This window comes from Miscanthus floridulus, chromosome 19 (assembly GCF_019320115.1).
Source record: "Miscanthus floridulus cultivar M001 chromosome 19, ASM1932011v1, whole genome shotgun sequence".
Classification (NCBI taxonomy): Eukaryota; Viridiplantae; Streptophyta; class Magnoliopsida; order Poales; family Poaceae; genus Miscanthus; species Miscanthus floridulus.
In genome coordinates this window covers 96,944,958-96,966,302 of record NC_089598.1, presented here as the reverse complement: position 1 = coordinate 96,966,302, position 21,345 = coordinate 96,944,958, and the positions used below count along the sequence as shown (strand labels likewise).

At 45.2% G+C, this 21,345-nt stretch overlaps 1 non-coding gene across 1 annotated transcript; it reads left to right on the top strand.

Annotated features, from left to right (window-relative positions):
* The first annotated feature begins 5,253 nt into the window (after window positions 1–5,253).
* LOC136530040 (U5 spliceosomal RNA) lies at window positions 5,254–5,373 on the top strand. The gene has a single exon (XR_010777549.1). It is a non-coding gene; the product is annotated as a U5 spliceosomal RNA (small nuclear RNA).
* Window positions 5,374–21,345: the final 15,972 nt, after the last annotated feature.

Below are 21,345 nucleotides of genomic sequence, written 5' to 3'. Positions count from 1 at the left end.
CAATAGTTGTACAAAAATGATAGATTTCAGTTCAACACATCAATTGATACTTGGATCTACTATCATTTATAGTTCAATAAATTGAACCTCTAGTTAATTGTCTTGCATTTAGTTCAACAATGGTTATACAAAAGTGACAGATTTCAGTCCGATACATAAATTGATACTTGAATCTACTGCGGTGAACTAAGCAACTTGACAATGAACATACCAAGAAATAAGATAAGTATAAAATAGGTGAAACAAGAACAGGAAGCACATTTAAATAGATGAAACAAGAACAGGAAGCACATTTCTTTCTCAAAGGTACAAAATCTTCAATCATCTTCGTTGGAGCCTTGACCATTTCTTCAATCTATGACATAATCTCTTCCTCCTCCTACAGATGTTATTCATTTGTTGTAACATTGGCCTCCACCTTCAACTCCCAAATCTTATTATGTAAATCCAAAATCAAAGTCCTCAGAAATTTTCTATATGGGGGATCGTGCCACTTAAAGAATCCACAATCTAAGTCAGGCTACGAAAAAACCAAATTACCATAAATACAGTGGGATTTCAGCATTTGCATTATGAAAATAGAATGAACAAGAAAGAAACCGAGTTACATTATTTGCCCTGCAGCATCTATGGTTCAAACGTCATGGGTTTCCATCACTCCACAAAATCCATCGAGGCGTCTTCAAGCCGCAGCGACACAAAAGTGGTGGCTCGTATGCATAGGGATGGTTCTCGACACGACACGGGATGGGCGGCCCCCTCCCATTGTAGCCTCCTCTGCTGGAAGCCGGTGTTCTTCTTGTGATGGTGCCCTAGGATGATGTCGACCACTAGGAGGAGTTAGAGCTAGATGCAGTCAGGGTTCAAAGTGTTGCACACTCTGAGTGAAGAGGTCGGCCTAGGTCTTTTGTCTATGATTTTGTCTCCCGCCAAGGCGCCAAAATGTCCTTCAAAACCCTCGCACTCTAGTCAATATGAAATGATGTGTCACCAACGGTTCAGGGTACTATCTGCCTATAGAAGAAGGCATGTTTTGGATCCTTCGGGCTTACATAGAGGTGTACACGTGGACCACAATCAAGATCAACTGATTCAATTAATATTTCAACCAAAGTAATAGTTTAATGATTATGTAGTTCTCATACATACTAATCCAGAGGTTTCATCAGTACATATAAACTTCATTAACATAAAAGTTTTATAAATTCTAAGACTTAACATCGGATGGGTAGGCAGTTGCTAAGGTACTCAATTGGTTGATGTGGTCCCAAAAGCCAGAGGTAGTGAACCATAGCGAAGATGACAGCATCTCCATCCACGGACACATTGTATCTATAAAGTATGTCTACTTCCTGTCTAGTCCTGCAAAGCACAAAAATCTCTCCACAAACAGGGTCTTGAACGATTCTTGTCAAATTTTGTGGTCCGAGAAGGTGATGAACGGCGGCTTCAACAATCAACAGTCAGTCCGGGTGAATGATCCGTCCCCAAGTAGCAAACAACATCATCTAGGGTCCTGGTGCCACCCCCAGCCGCCAAAATGCAAGGTTGCTCGCATTGAAATGGCTTCTCCCGAAGTAAGACATTTGTTGCAATGAAGAAATTCCTAATATGATCAAAATTGATATCGAAACCAAAACCAATTGGAACTAAATGCAAACAGGGGGGTTGACCGAATGCATCTAACCTTCACAGGGCATTGTCCATGACGACAATGCAAGGTGCTCGAGGCAGGGCAACTACAGGCGATGGGTCAAAATGAAGATGAAGCAACGGGTGGAGAGAAAGAAGATGAAGCAACAATGGGTGGGTAGAACTAATGGATTTATATTGAGGTTTTTTAGTTGGTTGAACCGCCACCAAGGCATCGACAGGACCCGAGGGGAGTTGGGAATGGGCCAGGCACTTCTAGGTTTGTTGCCAAATGGACGGTCTAGATTGATCGACAGTGAGAACGGACGACACGAGATAAGTTAAACAGTGTCTGTATTAAGCCGACCATTGTCACGCTAATCCAACGCTATAATACGCTGATTGTCAGCGGTTAAACTACTTTTAGATTCTCCTGAAAACAACCACAACTGTACATGATAGTTTTTCCTCTTTTCATTCACAAATATACAGAAAAATTTAAAAATATTCATCGAGAGATAAAATCCGTGCACTGGCATTTGGAAGTAGTATTAGAAAGAACTTGTTTTGCACTTCATATAAAAAAAGGTGGCATTGAAGAAATCAAATCTGCGCTAATAATTTTTTTCTTTGATTGATTACATATAACTAACATATAGATACAATTTGGACGAGTATATGATTGTATCGTCCGGAAGCATAATAACCAACCTAAACTATTAAAACTACTTATACTAACTATAAACTACTTAATCTAAATATATGATCCTCTCTCGCCTCTCTTGCTTGGGAGGAGGCGAGGCGAAGTCGGAGTCGGAATCAGAGTCGTCGGAGTCATCGTCGGTGTCTTCGACGTCGGCGTCGGCATCGTCCTCGTCCTCCTCCTCTGGGGTCCTCCTTCTCGGAGGTCCATGAAGGACTATGATCAGACAACCCGTCGTCGAAGGAGACGTTCTCCTCGGAGGAGTGGTTGGAAGGTAATTCGTCCTCGCTGGACGATAGGCTGTTTAGAAACTTGGTGGGGCTGTCCAACATTTTCTTTGTAGATTGGAAGAGAAGGGGATGATGGATGAACAAGAGGGGTCATTTTAGAGGGCACCGGGCCTGAAGTATATATAGAGTAATGGGTACGCGGCTCTTAGGCTTTAGGCGGCGGAAGTAATGGTGATTTGACGGTCTTGGAAGTTGAGGCAATTCAACACTCACGCTAAATTTACCACCGGTTGACCAAACGCTACTTTAGGGCCGGCGGGCAAAATGCGTATTCCAGTCGGCCCGGCTTTTCATGCGACGGGGTAAATGCAACCCCAATACCATTGCCGCATCTATCGTTCTACCAGTTTTAGTCCTAGGAGGCCTCGCTATCGTTCCAACCGACGGTGCAAGTATCACACCGTCGCTTCTTTCGCTACGTCAGTGAAAGTGGCGACAGCGATATATCAATTTGTATTAGTGTTTGTTCCCAATGTTCAAAAAAGCCTTATATTCACTTAAACACACTTTGGAAATTGTTGTGTTCCCTTTCTTCGAACATATGAAGGTTGCAGTACATGCACTTGAATGCACCAAGCATATACACACCCCACCATCAATTCGTCCTTTAATTGATAGTGGTTTAGAATGGATGGTTGCATTACAATGCTCTTCATGTTCTTTCTGCATTGATCGATCTTTAGTTCTTTACTCTCTAAAAAAGATAGTAGTGCTCATCTATATACTGCCATGGTTTCAAAGTATAAGCGACAAATTGACCACCCTTTGCTCACTATTTATGAGCCTTTCAGCCTCTTCATCAGGCAACCCCTTATATGGTTGTCGAGCTTCATTCCATCCCGTCTCTATGCTAGTTATTCAGCTATACTATAAGCCTAACTTTTTTTTACTGAACTTAAAAGCCTAACTTGGCCAATGGTCCAATGCTGCATAGATGGTAGAACCATAGTTTGCAGGATGGTGTTGAGGAGATTTCTTTACTGTTCATTAATCATTAGTACGAATGTTCCTGATAGTGGTTGAGAACGGGGATTAAGTCTACTTTTGACCCCTCAACTATTGTGTTGGTCTAATTTTAACCCTCAACTATAAAACCGTCTAGTCACTACGGGATACTGATTAATTACCGAGTGTGATAAACACTCGGCAAATATGGAGAAACACTCGGTAAATTGTTTACCGAGTGCCACACTCGGTAAACATGACTCGGTAAACAACGACTCGGTAAAGTTAGTTTACCGAGTGTCAACTAACGGGGCACTCGGAGAATAAATCTTACCGAGTGCTACGCCGGCACTCGGTAAACAACTACGACGTGACGGTCGTCAGTCCCCAAGCTCGCCGTTAACGGCGTCGTTTACCGAGTGTTAGACATAGCACTCGGTAAACAGATAACCATTTTCATGATTAAAACAATTCCGCAAATATTTTTCCCTAATATAGTTTACCGAGTGTACCAGTAACACTCGGTAAACATGTAACTCGTTAACCGAGTGTTCCACTCGGTAAAAAATGGCACATATATCCGAGTGGGGTCGTGGCACTCGGTAAAAAATGGCACCACTCGACAAAATTAACAGAATCAGAACCAATTTGGTTATGTTCTCTGTTTTACCGAGTGTAACACTCGGTAAACATGACCATTACCGAGTGTAACACTCGGTAAAACTTGTCCACAGTATTTTTTTTGTTTGTTTCAGTGCATATCCAGCCACAATTAACAACAATTATAACAGAATATCACAGTTACCAACAGATAGACAATATATATCACATATATCATCCGGAAGTAGGGTGCCAACTACTGTCAACAGTTGATCGAAGGATTCTCTACTCCAGCTAAACTGGGACTTCACAGCCATTAGACGTGCAATGGCATCCAGTTTAGAAACATTGGTGCGCCCGTGAAGGGGTTGTTGTGCCGCATCCAACATGGCGTAAAACGCCTTTGCAGTTTGCTCTGGCTCCTGCTCTGCACTTCCTTCATCGAAAGCCATGTCATGGTCATTTAACATTTCTGCCACCCCGGCTTCAGAATCAAACTCCTCGATCCGTTGTCTCACGACCTCTTCTCTCGCACGATGGCGTTCACCATGCATGGTCCACCGGGTATAGTTCTCTACAAATCCATTGTTGACAAGATCTTTACTCATCTCCTCATATGTTTTCATTGCCTTGTTCTTACACTTCCTACAGGGACACCAGGCATGTCGCCGTCCGTTTGCAAATGCCTTCGTCATGAAATCATTGGCCTTCTCAATCCATTCATTTGTGTATTGACCCCTCTTCTGATAGCCCGTGTACATCCACTGACGGTCATCCATCCTAACATATAGACGATATTGCAGTTTAGAGCAATAGAGTAGTAGTGCTAGAGAAAAACCATATGAGATGATAAAGAGACATTCATGTTCTTGGTCGATTCACATAGAAGATGTTTGCTAGATTGGATGATGAGATTTTACCTAAGGTTGAAAGGCCGCTATGTCACTTGTAGATGGAGGAATACATGGAACCAATTTTTTTGTAGCCACAACCATCACTAGCAAGATTTATCGAAGATTGAGGTAGAGCATCAGCAGGTTTTGTAGCGTGTCTCAACCATATAATTCAGATCAGCAAAGCTGGCCGTGCCCAGTGGGCACAGAGCGAACTATTCTTTCGCCTTTTACTAAAGAATAGCGTGTGCCCGCTGCACCAAGCAGCATACGCCTATTTTTGGAGGGTTCTTCCTCTCTGTGAGGAGGAGCCCAACAATTCAATGCAAAGTTGGGTTGTTCTTGAGGAGCCCAACAATTCAATACTAGTTTTGTGGGGTACATCTAATCTATTTTTAGATTGTAGCTAATTCATTAATACAACATTTATGATCTGAAGCTCAAACAGAATTTACATATTTCTGAAAGAAAAAATAAGAGTATATCTCCTATTGTGCAATTCATGGAAGTTTCTGTGAGTTAATTTTTCTTGATTTTAATATATGATTATACCCTACGCTGAACAATGTGCATTTGGCAAGAAGGAAGTGATCATGTGAACCAAACCATATTTCAGTTGTTTTTCTGGTTTATAAAACTAGTTTTGTGGTCTCCTCCCTTTCCTAAAGCTCAACGCCTCAAAAGTCCTCTCAACAGACTCCCCCACTTCATGCAGTTATTTCAGAATTGACCACATCATTTCACACTCTATGCACTTACGCTGCCCCTAGATCAAACCTGCCAAACCCCAACTACACAACAATGGTAACATAAATTGAATTCTAACACAATATAAATTTTTGGGTTACAGTCCTACAGATGAAACTGTTTACAGCCATCCTAAGTTCTTCATAATCATACCTCTCATAGTTCACACAGAACGAACCGAACAGACAGTGAGAAGTCCAAAACATTATGGCATTGCGAAATTTTTGTTGATATGCAAAATTGTCACTCATACTATTAAAGCCCTAATGTATGTATGGTATTGAAAGTGCAGATTTCTGCTGAAACTGAAATCATATTTGATCACAAACTGAGTGCAAGGTCAGCTGAAACAAGCCCAATCTCTCAGAAGTTACACGATCCATATATGAAATCATATCTGTTAGCCATACCCTGACATATTTGGCACTCTCAGCTCTATTTCATTAAAAAGATACAAACCATGGAAGTGTATATAGGACATAAATTAAAACGCCCCACGAGGAGGAGCAATGCTCACCAGACACGAGTATGCCGGACTTGAGCTGCTTGATGAGGAACACCACTCTCTTCCCAGTGAAGCTCACCAGACAGGAGGAGCAATGTCTGCCGCCTAAAGCATCTGCGGCACCCACCGCTCCCAGCTGGCCCGCTCGTTCGCGGCGGCACCGTCGTCACCGAGCACCTACTGCTGCCCCGTCAACGGCGTGTAAGCTTCTTGCAGCACCCCGCTGATCTGCCCTTCTTTTCCCTGCTAACAAAATGCAAGCATGAAATGAATTTCTGCCCCTCTTTTTTTTCCATTTGTATATGTAACACTTGGTTAAAGTTAATTCAAATATAGACATTAACACGGAGACAACCGAGAATGGAATCATCATAGAAAATAAAGGGCAGATCATGAACTGTAAATCGTTTGAAGATCAATTAGCGAGTGGAACTATCCGTAACGGGCTCTACCTCGCGCTCTCATCTCCTCTGTCCATCGTAGGCTTGCGTGCCCCAGCCCTAGCCTGCCGCTAGCGTGGATGCTGCCCGGCGCGGCTGCGGCCTCGTGGGCTGCTGGCAATGACAGGAGGTAGAAGATGGAGTCTTGGAACTGAACTGACCTGATGATCGCTGGGGCGGACGGCCTTCTTCCCGGCCTGCGGATGACGCGGGGGCGGCCAGGCGTCCGGCTGACGGCGGGCGGGTGGGCGGGCGACGTCCGTGGATGAAGCTGGAGGCGAGGCGTGAGGCGAGTCACGGGACGGCGCGTGAGGCGAGTTGCGGGTGGACGGCGGCGGCGCGTGAGGCGAGTCGCGGGTGGAGGGCCAGGTGGGAGATGGCAAGGCGAGTCGCGGGTGGACGGCGGCGGCGCGTGAGGCGAGTTGCGGGTGGACGGCGGCGGCGCGTGAGGCGAGTCGCGGGTGGAGGGCCAGGTGGGAGATGGCAAGGCGAGTCGCGGGTGGACGGCGGCGGCGCGTGAGGCGAGTCGGAGTCTCGGGTGGAGGGCGAGTCGCGGGAGTCTCGGGTGGAGGGCGAGTCGGAGTCTCGGGTGGAGGGCGAGGCGAGTCAGAGTCTGGCGGCCTGGTACATGTTTACCGAGTGCCCAGATCTACGGCACTCGGTAAACAGAAGCACCGCAGCCCAGTGACATGTGGGCCTGGTACATGTTTACCGAGTGCCCAGATCTACGGCACTCGGTAAACAGAAGCATGGCAGCCGGTAGAAGTGGGCCGTGGAACCTTTACCGAGTGTTTCAGGTCACACTCGGTAACTGTATCCATTATTTCATGCAAAACAAAAAAGAAAAAATGCCAATTTAATCCTAAAATTCACCAAACTTTCACACGAACTATTTCATGTCATCTATTTACTATCTAAAAAATTCCAAGTTCAAATCATAATGTTGAATTTCACTCTTAATAGAAATCCTATTCGTCATTGTGAATGTTTAGTCTCTTTGGGAGATGTACCGGTTCGGCAGCGACGAATGTAAAAATACTTCCGAAACGTTATGAAAATTTTTCTATAATATAGATGTATGCTTCAATGTTAATTCTTCCAATCTCGTGATTTATCGAGTTCGATTTTCATTATTACAATTAAATTTACACGATATGTATCTAATTATCATAAAGAATGAAAATTTTGTGAAATATAGTAAATAAATCGAAATAAACACCATATTTTGGAATGGAGTACTAAATATCATATGTGGATAGAGGAAAAAGAATGAAGGGAAAAACAAGAAATTTGGTTGAATTTTACCGAGTGTTGCGCCAGTACACTCGGTAAAAGATAGTGTTTACCGAGTGTTGTGAACTTACACTCGGTAAAACTTTATTATTACCGAGTGCAAATACTTCTACACTCGGCAAACATGTCATGCCGTGACGCCGTTTGGCGCACGGTTGGTATACTAGGAGACGTGGCAGCTCAATACCGAGTGTCTCTTTTTACCGAGTGCGCCCCTTCGGTAAAATTGTAGTTCTACCGAGTGTTTGAGGTTACCGAGTGTTCGGACTCGGTAAAGAGGTCTACTACCGGGTGTTTATGTTTTCCGAGTGTTGGCACTCGGTAATAAATGTTTTCCGAGTGTCCCGACTTTTGACACTCGGTAATTTTCTGGGCACTCGGTAACTACACAGTCTCCGGTAGTGAGTACCGGTTAAAACCGTTCACTTTTAGCACCTGGGCGAGGGCAAGGCTGTTTTGACTGACATTGAGCGGTTTTGATCACGCCACGCTGGCGTTGACCACCACATAGGACGTCGACCTGCATCTCAGCAACATATGGGGCCCGCACGTCACCCACTCATTCCCCGTTTCAAAACAGATCAGAGTAGGCTCCCGGCGGCAGCGGCTCGGCCGATTCTGGCCAGGGTGGCCTCTTGGCAGTGGGTGGCAGTCTGTGGAGACGCTCTGAGCACGCGCGGCTTCGGACCTGGGCGCAGAAAGAGCAGAGAGGCGGGCGGCAGACTGGCCACGCACACGGCGATGGCAGCGGCATTCTCCGCCATAGCGGCGGCGTTCCGGCAAGCAAGAGCATCAACCAAAAAAGCGAAGGGGTGGGTGAGCAACTGTATCTTACGTCGTACACCGCTGTGGTGATGGTTGAGGCCGAGGAGGGTCGAGAGAGGCTGGTCACGTGCGAGCGGCGGGACGGCGCCTCTCCGGAGCTGGCACCCGGGGTGTCCCTCCATCTGTGGCGATGCCTCTGGTCAAACCAACAAGATCATCGGAAAGGGGATGTAATAGGCAGTCTACTAGTGTAAGGAATCGAGAAACCTCCTAGGGTAAAGACCTACCCCAAAATTGTTAAGGCTCGGCGGCGAACTGACCGGTGGCGGGGAGAACTTCATCGTACGAATGATGATCAATGTGGGTTATCAGGCTAGCTAACTCCCATGTAGACGCACTGGTGCGAGGAATTGGATCCGGTTGCTACGAGTTGAACAAATTAGAGCGTCGAAGGGGCGTGATTTTTTTTTTTTGGATGAAAGCGTTCAAGGGCGGTTTGGGTTCTTCGCGGGGTTTAGGTTCGGCAAAGGCCAGTATCGGCTGAGGTCGTGCAGGGGGGTGCGTCCGAGCGAGTGGGACAACAGGAGGGCACGTCGTGTAGTGCTTGGACGGGCGGCATTGCCTGGGACGGGGTGGCGCCGTCTCGGGCGGAGTGGTGCACGCGTGCTGCTGCAGCCTGGCACAGAGGAACAGCATGGCGGCAGTGGCCTTTTCAGCGGCGCAGGGGAGGCAAACGGTGCTTACAGCGGTCAGCGACGTGCAGCTATAGCTTGGGGCTCCATTTTGCTGGGAGCGGTGCGGCAGGCAGCAGCGGCACAGCACGGGAGCAGCACAGCACAGGCAATGGCGGCACGGGCGGGCATACGAGCCGCAGCAGCACGGCGTTCGGCACCTTCCCAGCCTTGTCCTCCGCTGTCAGCTGCTCGTGAGCTCGCGCCGCCACCTACGAACTCAGCTGCATTGAGCGACATGCAGGAGTTCGACATGCTCCTCGGTGCCAGCCCCACCTCAACCTGTCGCCGTGGAGAGGACGCGGCTGTGCGGCGAGGGCAAGGCGCCGTGCTGGAGGCGAAGGAAGGAGAGGGAGGGATGAGTGGGTGACACCCCACATGTCGCTGAGATGTAGGCCGACGTCCTACGTGGCGATCAACGTCAACGTGGCGTGGTCAAAACCGCTCAACGTCAGTTAAAACAGTCTTGCCCTCGCCCAGGTGCTAAAAATGAATGGTTTTAACAGTTGGGGTACCGGTACTAGACGGTTTTGTAGTTGATGATTAAAATTAGACTAACATAATAGTTGAGAGGCCAAAAGTGGACTACCAGTGGGGGTGGCAGGAAATTGGAAGGCGCGCGGCAGGAATGTGTGGGTGGAGACATGGAGACCGGATCAGGGTTTGCCATCAAGTTCATTGCAGTCGTTGATGTTCTACCAGTGGGGTCATGACTAGTGATAAATAGTTATGTCTATAGGATTAACAATATTTTTGAATGATTCAGCTAAAATCTTCAATGCTACCAGAAACACTTCCTCTGGACCAATTTTGAAAGAGGCGATCTTTTGGCACAGCATCAGATCAGTTGATACAAGTATGCATGAGTCTTGTCGTGTGTATCGTAAGGGCAGCTTTAGTACTCATTCTAACCATTAGTTCACGTAATGCGAACATAAGTCTAATTTGGTTCATTAGCTCTAGTATTTTGTTATCTGTTCATTCATTGGTCACAAAAGAAATTACAAAAAATATGAGTTTCGACTCTGGGTACCTGAAGCTCCTGGCAGCTAACGGCCACGCAGCTAACTACTCCATTAGAGCAAAATTGAGTTTTCAATTCCATAGCGTAAATAATTCTACAAAGAGCCTGTGGTACAACCTCAATTACACTATTGGGGCATGCCTGACAAATGGATCGCATGCACTAGTGTTAGCAGAAACTCATCCATGCTCTCGCAAATCAGAGGCAGTAGTTCATACGATTCATCTGTCAGACATGCCCTAATAGTAATGGTAATAGCGTCCGTCCTCCCTCATTCACCTTGCGCTTCATGCTTTGTCCTACCCTCTGAGCTATAGTATTATCAACGGACTCCACACACCTCACCTTCAGTTCAACTTGCATTGCCCTCGTTACTGCACTGCTGCTCTATTAATATATCATTGATGTTATGCTCCCTTCTCTTATCTGTCTTGTGTTCCCCCATACAGTGCAGTTCGTCATTTTTAAGTGCTGGGACTGAGTCTAAAGTTTCCACTGCTCTCCCATTTCCTTGTAGTTGTAGAGCTCCCAGGAAGAACGTGGAATCAATGCAAGTTGGTTGCTTCTCATCATCTTCTGCTTCTACCTATCACCAGCAGCCTGCTGCTGCTTGTAGATGTAGTTTCAGAACATTATGGTGATCCATCAACCACAGAAATCTAGAGAAAGTTCTAGCTTCATATATAGTTGGGCATGGCAGGTATCAGGATATGCAAAGGTGCAAGATGCAGTACACCAACCAGACTTGGCTTACCCATCACCAGCTAGTTCCTCTCTGATGAAGGCCACTGTTCTGTCAATGGTTGATGGAATCGCCTGCCATGAAGAAGAATGCCCAGCGACAGCGCAGACCATGCCCAGCTGAGGTATCGTTCATGGCGCGCTTGCTCTGCGTCTGCCACCGCACATCTCCGGAAACGACGGCCGCCTTTCTCTGCCTCGCCACGTTGCCAGCCTGCCCACACTACTATCACACTCCGGGTCGATGTCAGCCACGGCCGCCCTGGTCCGCCTTGCCAGCGACCCGGCAGTGAGCCACGGCCGCCCAACTCTGCTTCGCCATGCATGTCTGCACAGCATTGTCCTCTTCTCCGATATGACAAACACCAACAGCAGCGAGTGTAAGAAAAGGTGCAGCAGGCATGATGCCATGGAATCCAAATACAGAAAGTGGTTGTTTTGCTTCCATTCCAGCGAGCTGGAATTGTACAACAAGATAAGGTAGATTCGTCAAAGAGATAGTACATAATGTGTCTGAACCAAGCAACTTCAAGGCACACGTAGGGATAGTCATGGATGTGACTGACAAGTGCAGCGTGCCCATGTTTGGATTAGGCTTGAATTTTCACTAAATTTAACCTTGGACACTTCATCGACCTTCAATTGACTTTATGAAAGTTGCCAACATGTACCTCTACCTTGGTCCTTTTTCTGGCATTGATCCTTACTCTCACTAAAAAAAATAATAGCATTGCTCATCTATACAGACTATACTCAATTGAGTTCTAAGTTTGAGTGACCAAATCTTTCTTTTTTTAGGAATAGGGTATATGTACTAACTATAAACTGAGTACAGAACGAGATGGGTACTAAGGATTGTCCCATTGAAAATGCTGCAGGTCTTGCTCCACTGGCAGGTAATAGAATGCATTGTAGTACTAAAAGAGAAAATACATGGCCTAGGGAAGCCAGCTAGCCTTTGCTTTCTTTGCTAATCTATCTGCAACTGTCTTTGTTTGTTCTATGAATCTTGGTCACCAGAAAATGAATGCCGACATTGAGATTTTGGTACCATCCGGCCACTTTGCTAGTTGTACTTTGTTGTTTAGTTGTTCTTTTCCTTTCTCTTGTTATTTTTATAGAGAGAGTCGCTTTAGGAGGGTTGGATGATGCTACAGTGTTCGTGTTTTTTATTTCTCTCGTCTAATCAAAATTGTGGCAAAGCTCTTCCCGTCCTTCCAAAAAACATTGAGATTTTGAGAGGATGGAAGCTGCAAATCTAATTTACTTGCCAATCTTGCTGCAATGAGCATTGCCTGAGCTCCATTGGTACAGGATCGTCAGGCTGTCACTGCAGACCAATTTGAATGAAAGTTGCTAACACGTGACATCTGCAATAATCATTAGGCCTTCTTTGGTTGAGCCATGACCAGCTTCGTGCTCTGTAGTAAGGAGGTGTACCAAACAGGACCTCACTAGTTATCCCACGTATATAAGTAGTGACCATCTTCCTTCCCGTCTCTTCACTAGAAGCAGCGGCGGACCCAGAAAATATTTCAGGGAGGCTGAACAACACTGCTGTTCGATCTTAAGTCTTAGCCCCTCTACACTATAGAACTTTGCCTAAAAATTTATGAGGGCTCCACAGAGAGTTCCACTGCTGCGATACGGGTAGGGGGGGCTTGAGCCCCCGCCCCACCGTTGTGTCCGCCCCTGACTAGAAGGGATTCTACCACAACAAAAATCTATGTATATATAGTAGAAGCATAGAAGGCTATAACCATAGTTTGGAGGATGCCAAGGGGATTCCGTTATTTTCCATTAATCCTAGGTATGATTTTTTCCTGATAATGGCTGGTTTAGAAATGGGAGGTGGCAGGAAATTTGAAGGCAGAACTTAACAGTGCCGAAGGAGCGAGAGGGATAGTTATGGTTGAAAGTATTACCAGCACAGCATCCTGCTCTAGCAAATGCTAGCCTCTGTCGCCAATCCACTGCACAAATTGCCTCTACCAACGACAGCCTCCAGCAATCAGCTGCCGACGTTTAGAAATGGGAGGTCGCAGGAATTTTGATGGCGGAAGTTCAATGTGCGGGAGGAGACTCCAGAGAAATTACTGTTCTTTTTTAGTTTTTCCAGCATAGCTGACCCTACGCGCAGCACCAGCTCTCCGGTTGTTACATGTGTAAGGGCAGGCCTAATATGAGCCCCAAAATATATGAGCTCCTCCTCTTTTGTGCGTTCATGCGGCTTAGCTCTAATATGAGCTCCTCCTCTGTTTGTGGGTGAAGCTCCACGCGGCTGACGCTTATGCCCTGTCCCCCTTTGTATCTAACCATATGTCCATATGTATCTCTAAGCTAGTTGCTCTAATTATTATAGCACATGGTTTTAAGAACAAAACCAGATACATACCATATATGTGCCCAAAAATTCAATTCACACATATAGTTACAGATGAAGGGGTAATATCAAAGACAATGTCTTTATTACATAGCGCATAAATATTTGTCACAAAAGACATAGTCTTACTTTACAGTATATATTATAACTCTATTCTTCTGGCGAAGCCTCCAACACCACAGGAATTGTCAACTGGTTTATCACAAGCCTAACACCACTTGAAAAACTCCACTGAAGAACCTCCATCTGGTACCTATCCGGGATTTTGCCAAAGTATTGAAATAAAACAAGCGTAAGCTACTACCGCTTAGCAAGAATAACATGAGGGGATGCAGGCTCAAAAGGCTTGACACGGCTGAACTACGGTAAGCACTTTTGGTTGGTCATATTTTATTATTAATCATAAGTTGCTAAGTTATGCTTAGGCTCCCGAATATGAATAATTAGAGGTAACCAACTATTCAGTAACGATCTAGGCCGCTCTTGTCCGTGAGCACGGCTGATATACCAGTTTTACACTATGCAGAGGTTGTACACTTTCACCATGAGTTGTGTTGCCCATATGCCCGGGTTAATTACTCTCAAAACACTTCCAAGGTGAGCAGGCATGGTACACTACGAAGCTTTTCCCCAGTCATTCTAATAAAGAGCAACCGCTAAGGATTCCATCTCCCAAGTGTTGTGGAGTCATCTCCAAAAGTGGTACTAATACCCGCAGCATAGTACACATCCTGGGAATGAGGCCCATACCCAGCCTGGTATGCCCCTCTTGCCCTTTCGGTAAACTGCTATAAACTAGAAAGAGCAAGATACTGGACTAAGACCAGAGCCATGTGGTCATCATGGTTGTACTGTAAGTCATGGGTTGTCACTTAAAGATGAGTCCTTATGGAGAGAAACTAGAGCACCATAAGAAAAGGCCCAATGCTCTAGCTCCCTTGGTTCCATGTTGCTAAAAAAACATCTTTTAATACCATGTTGCATATATCTTTAATTGTATTCTTTAATCAATATTAGTTGGAGCAAACTGAGCATACTACCCACATGCAAAACCCATAGGTAAGTCAAGAACAGGATAATCAATATCAAGGTAAATAGACTCCTAGCGGTTCATTAACATATGCATATGAATTGAGATTGCATTGAAGTGAATAGGTAATAAGGTGCCTCATATTATACTTGCCTTCATTCAAAGTATCATTGCTGGTCTTGATCTTCAAAGAGTTGCTCTAGATCACCAACACAAAATTAATTGTCTACTCGAGATCAAACAGCACCACACAGGCATCCATACATACAAGCATAGCAAACAAACATGAGCTAATTAGAACAATACACCAAACAGTAGAAATAGAAGTTAAAAAGGTTTTAAAATTGTTCAATGCGACGCTACAAGCATACAGGCGCGAAGATCACAAAATTTGGAGCTAAAACAAAGAAGTTATGAATTAAAATAGATTTATTTTAGTAAAATAATAGCTTAAATCTAACCTTGAATTTTAAGAGTTAAAAACATACTTAACAGTAGTATGAACATGTAGATTATGAAATTATGAACCTAACGCAGGTTGAACGGGTCAAATCGGAGTTAAAACGAAGATTTTATGGCCTATAGAAGGTAGTGGTAGTTTTGTAGTTTTTAAAACGGACCTATACGTAATTTTGATTACAAACACGAGGCCTAACCTATAAAACTGCCTCTGTTGGACGGCGAATTCTAATACTTGCAAGCTTAGGGGGTTTTCCATAAGAAAAAGGACTTAGTTAGAATTATTTCTGAATTTAGAAGGACTGTGGGTATGAAATCAAAGAATTATAGGGGCTTTTGTGCAAAAGGTACTGCGACAGTCGGCGCTGACTGGGTCGTCATCCGCGTGGTGTGCCACGCGGCGATAGGGGGCGGTCGCGGGTTGGTCCAAGGTGGTGGACCTGCTGACGTGGTTGTGGACCAGTGATAGTGGACTCCGTCCACGATTCGCGGTGGACCAAAGGGGTAAGTTCTAATCTCAGCCGTAGATCGGTGGACGGACGGTTGTGAGCAAACGGGAGAGATGAGGTCGCCGGCGCACTGTTTCTAGGCGGCGGCACCATGGCTGGGGTCTCGACTCCTCGTCGAAACGGCGACTCCGGAATCGGTGGCTCCAACCGAAGACTTGGGGAAGTAGAGAAGAAAACGGCGAGCTCACCTAGCTGCCTCACGCAGACGAGAGCGGGTCCGTGGCGGCGTGCGGCTCCACAGGGCGACGGCAACAACAGCGCTAGGGTTTGGCTCGACGGCGACGCTGCGAACTCGAGGCGAAGCGGCTTCGGCAATGTGAGGGGAGGCGGCACGGTGGGGCTGCTATTTAAGGCCAGGAGGCATCGTGGAGCGCAAGGCAAGGAGAGCGGCGTGGTCAGCGTGGACTCTCGGCGGTGTCCGGCGCTGCGATGGGAGGAAGACGAACTGCGCTGACGAGCGGGGCCAGCCTGGCAGTCACAGTGAGAGAGGGAAAACGTGGGCGGCTCTGCGGTTTTGGCCTGCTAGGCTGCGGCCTAGCTGGGTCGGCCTATGGCGGAGAGGGGGAAATGGGCCACGTGGGAAGAAGAAGAAGAAAGCAGGCTGCGGGGTGAGGCCGGCGCCAAGGAGAGAGGGAAGGGAAAGCTCCGCGCGGGCTTGGCCACTGGGCCAAAATCCAGGAATGGAGAGGAAATTCCATTATCTTTTTATCTCAAGTGTTTTTCAAATGCATTTTCAAATCCATTTGAAGCAATTTGAAGTTTAGTTTTAAACCACACAATACAAAAGAAATACTATGCAACAGCTTGTATGCACAACCATGTTGCTACCTTATGATGAATTTTAATTTAATAAAAAATATTATTTTTCTATGTTTCATGAGCACCAAAAATTCATAATTAAAGCATTTTAGCTCTATTTCCAAAAATTCAAATTTTAGGGTGTTACAGTTATGCGGTGTGCGTTCTGCTTGTTCGGAGGCCTAGCGTAAACTTCGAGTGCCATTAGTTTGGAAACATCATTTTCTTTTGCAGTTATTTGCACATTTTTAGTCACAAAAGCAGAACTGAGTACCAAAGTAGAAGAAAATAGTAACAAGAAGAGTCATCTATGTGCTGCGACTTATAGACAATATGAAATTTTCTAAAATTACCTTCTACTGGATAACTTGAACTTCTGTGCATCATGGCAGGTGATCACCTCTTAGTTGTCATAGATTCAACACATCCTAGTTCCTAATACATGTGCAGCTCAAAGTTAGATATCTCAAGGAAGTATATTCTCGAGGGCAGAAGCTGCCCAAAAGTACAAAACTCCGATGCCGCGTCCTCGGCAGCAACATCCGCTTTTCTCCGCCTCGCCACGTTGCCGATCGTCGTGCCCACACTGCTGTCTCACTCGTCACGTCGGCGTCAACCACGGCCGTCCTGCTCCGCATCGCCAGTGACACGGCAGCTGACTCTCTTTTTTCTCGAAAAACCAGTAGAGGCGGCAAGCAAGCCCCTTGGTCGACCAAAGGCATCCACGAAAATCAGTGCCGCTGATCTTTTTTTTCTCTGAAAGGCAGGACAAATGTGCTTCATTAAGATATAGTGTTTATAACGAAATACCAAAGCACACACACGCTTGACCAGACACATGTCGAGCAACGCACCACGCATAAACGTGCCCACACTAACGCAACTATTGTGGTATAACTCTTTCACTTTGACGCTCCGATGCGCTCTTAAGGGAACCTATAAATTTTAAGTCTATTTATGGGCTCACGGACAAACCCGCTTGTATTGTTACCGACGTCAGCCATTTTTAATTTTTTATTTGGTTTTCACCATCAGTTCCAATTAAGACAGCGGCAACGAAGCTCCTCATGAGTCATCACCGACGACTCACGAAACTGACAGTGATTGTGTAGTTTCTAAACCAGTAGTGATGAGCTTTGTGTAGTAGTGCTAGCTTGTACTACCTTTACCTTAAGAGCAGCCGAGGTATATCTTTAGGTCCCTTCTTCCCTTCTATAGCTGATAAGTCATCCAAGAGCGAGCCAGTTGTTGAATGCTCAAGCGTAAGATTCTTCCCCAAATAAATAATCTTTCTGTCTTCACCTACCTTGCCTAGTCGGTGGACAAATGAATTTTTTTTATTCTTTACACCGGGTGCAAACTTGGGTAACTGATGCTAGCATTTCCTAGTTAGCACTACCCCCTCCACTGACATTAGAGGAAGATGTGTTTGGTTGAATGCATATGCTTGAAAATGCTAACCACATTATATCAATTTATCTATGATGTTAATAAGTAATCTCAATACGGTATACTATTTCTAGTTGTAAACCAATTTGAAATCATTGACTTAATTTTTTATTTTGTAAAGAGAAATTTGGATGTCTCAAAGAAAATAATATTGACTAAATATTCTTGGTTCATCAGATTATATGAAGAGAAGTAGCAGCGACTAATCAACAATTTTGTAGGACAACGAACATGTCGTGTCACGATACAGTTTTGTGGGAAAAGGACTAAATGTTAAGCACCTCCACTAATGTCAGGCTAATCATTGTCATGCGCCAGGTGTTAACAAACGAGTGCTAGAACCGGCCAGACAAGTGGTGCTAATCTCCATCCTAGCACAGGCAGCAAAAGCAATGCTTAGGACATCAACCAAACACGATCCTAGCACATCAGAGGTAGCACTCCAGCCAGGCATTTTGTTACAGGTTCAAACCAAACAGGGCCTATATGCACTTCAACACACTTTGAAAATTGTTAAGTTCTGTTTCTTTGAACACATGAAGGTTGCATTACATGCACTTTGAAACACACAGAGCAGATACAACACCCCCCCCCCCCCCCCCCCCCCCCCCCCCCAATCAGTTTCTCCTTGACTTGATAGTGGTTTAGAATATGTGGTTGCATTACAAATGCCTTCATGCCTTTTTCTGCATTAGCCTTTATTAGTTCTTTACTCTCTAAAATAACAAAAAAAGGGAAGAGCATTAAGCTCATCTATACTGCCATGGTTTCAAAGTATGAGCAACCAATTGACCACCCTTTGCTCACTATTTATGAGCCCTTCAGCCTCTCCATCCGTCCACCCCTTATATGATTGTCGTGCTTCATTCCATCCCATCTCTTCGCTAGGTACTCAGCTATAACTGTAAGCCCAACTTGGCTAATGGTCCGATGGTGAATAGAAGGTAGAGCCATAGACCATAGTTTGAGGGATGATGTTGAGGAGATTTATTCATTGTTCATCAATCCATCTGTATGAATTTTCCTGGTGATAATAGTTTGGAATGGGAGGTGGCAGGAAATTGGAAGGCACACAGAATGAATGTGTGGGGTGGACCCGTGGAGATCGAGTTGGAGCTAGCCATCAAGTTCATCGCAGTCATTTCTGTTCTACTAGTGGGGGTCACTACTAGTGATAAAAAAAAGTAATTTCTATAGGTTATAGGAGTCAGCCGAGCTCTGCAAACAAACCAGCTTAGCTCCAATCACTTGGTTGGAGACCCTCAGCCAGAAATTGTTCTTCTCGACCAATTCTGAAAAAGAGGATCTTTTGGCACAACACCAAATCAGTTGATACGTGTATGCATGAGTCATGCATGTGTAAGGGCAGCTTTAGTATTGATTCGAACCATCAGTTCATGTAATGTGAACATAAGTTTAATTTGATTCGTTAGCTCTAGTATTCTGTTGTCTGTTCATTCATTGGTCGCAAAAGAAATCACAGAAAATATGAGTTCTGACTCTATGGGTACATGAAGCTCCATGCAACTAACAGCCACGCAGCTAACTGCTCCATTAGAGCATTATTGATCTTTCAGTTCCACAGCGTAAATAAATCTACATAGAGCCTAGGTATAGTTATGACTGATAGGCCTATAGTGTGGTACAGATTCCATTATAGTATTAGGCCACACCTGACAAATGGAACGCATGCACTAGCTAGTGTTAGCAGAACCTCATCCATGTTCTCTCAAATCAGAGGCTGTAGTGCATACGATTCATCTGTCAGACATGCCCTAATAGTAATAATAGTAGTAATAGTAACGGTAACGGTACTGTAACGGTAACGGTAACGGTAATGGTAACGGTAATAGTAATAGCAATAGCAATAGCATCCGTCCTCCCTCGTTCATCTTGCGCTTCTGTCCTACCCTTTGAGCTAGTATTATCAAAGGACTCCATAATCCTCGACTTCAATTCAACCCGCATTAGAGCAAGGCTAATAATACAGCCGACTTGCTGGCTGTAAGGTTCCTTGCAGTCTTCTCTCAGCCCACTCATATAGTAGTTGGCTCTTTACAGTTAATACATGGCCCACTTGTCTCTCTCACAGACTTTTTTGGTTCTTGTGCCCAAGCGGGCTGTAAGCTTACAGCCCGCTTCTCCTCTCTCTCCTCCCCTCTCTCCTCCACCTCAGCATTTAGTCGGCTTACAGTCTGCTATTATACTTGCTCTTATCTACACCTCTGCAAAATCTCTGCCCTCATTACTACCCTGCTACTCTATTAATGTACTCCCTCCGTTCATTCATTATAAGTCGCTTTGACTTTTTTGGTTCATTCATTTTGCTACGTATGACTTATAGCAAAATGGATGTATTAAAAAAGTCAAAGCGACTTATAATTTGGAACGGAGAGAGTACCTCTGATGTTCTGCTCCCTTCTCTTAGCCGTCTTGTGTTCCCCCATTCAATGCAGTCCCATCATTTTAAGTGCTGAGTCAGTTTGAAGTTTACACTGCTCTCCCATTTCCTTGTGGTTGTAGAGCTCCCAGGAAGAACGTGGCTTGTAGATGTAGTTTCAGAACACGGTGATCCATCAGCCACAAAAATCTAGAGAAAGTTCTATAGCTTCATATATAGTTGGGCATGGCAGGTATCAGGATATGTAAAGGTGCGACATGCAGTACGCCCACCAGACTTGTGTATACTTCCTCTCTAATGAAGGCCACTATTCTGTTAATGGTTGATGGAATCGCCAGCCACGAGGAAGATTGATCAGCGACTGCACACACCATGCCTAGCTGAGGTTATCGTTCGTGGCACACTTGCTCTGCTTCTGCCACCAAGCGTCTCCGGCAACCACGGTCGCCTTTCTATGCCTCGCCATTGTTGTCGACCGCTATGCCTGCGCTACTATTATGCTCCGCATCGATGTCTGCCATGATCGCCCTGGTCCGCTTTGCCCATCTCTGCTTCGCCATGTATATGCTTCTTCCACGGCCACCTTAGCCACGCCCGCTGCCTGCATATCCTGTTCACCAACAGCTAGAAGCATGTGGAAGAAAAACCAAACCATCGTCGAAACCTGTTTAACCCAATAGCGTCCTATTCTCCGCGTTGGATTGGGTTTCTCTACTTAGCCGCTGGAAACAGGATTTCTTGAAGGTTTATTTCCATGCATCGAGACACAGGGAACGGAGATGCTGTTTAATTTTGCTTTCATTTGCAGAATCGAGACACAGGGAACGGAGATGCTGTTTAATTTTGCTTTCATTTGCAGAATGTTTTGTGGCTGATAAAGATCAGGAATTCCTGGAGACAAATTAAGGAATAGTATTGCTCAAGAGATATAGAAAATGTGCTCCTACTACTGTCTAATTAATTTATTATATATGGAAAATGGGCTATAACTGTAAGCCCAACTGACC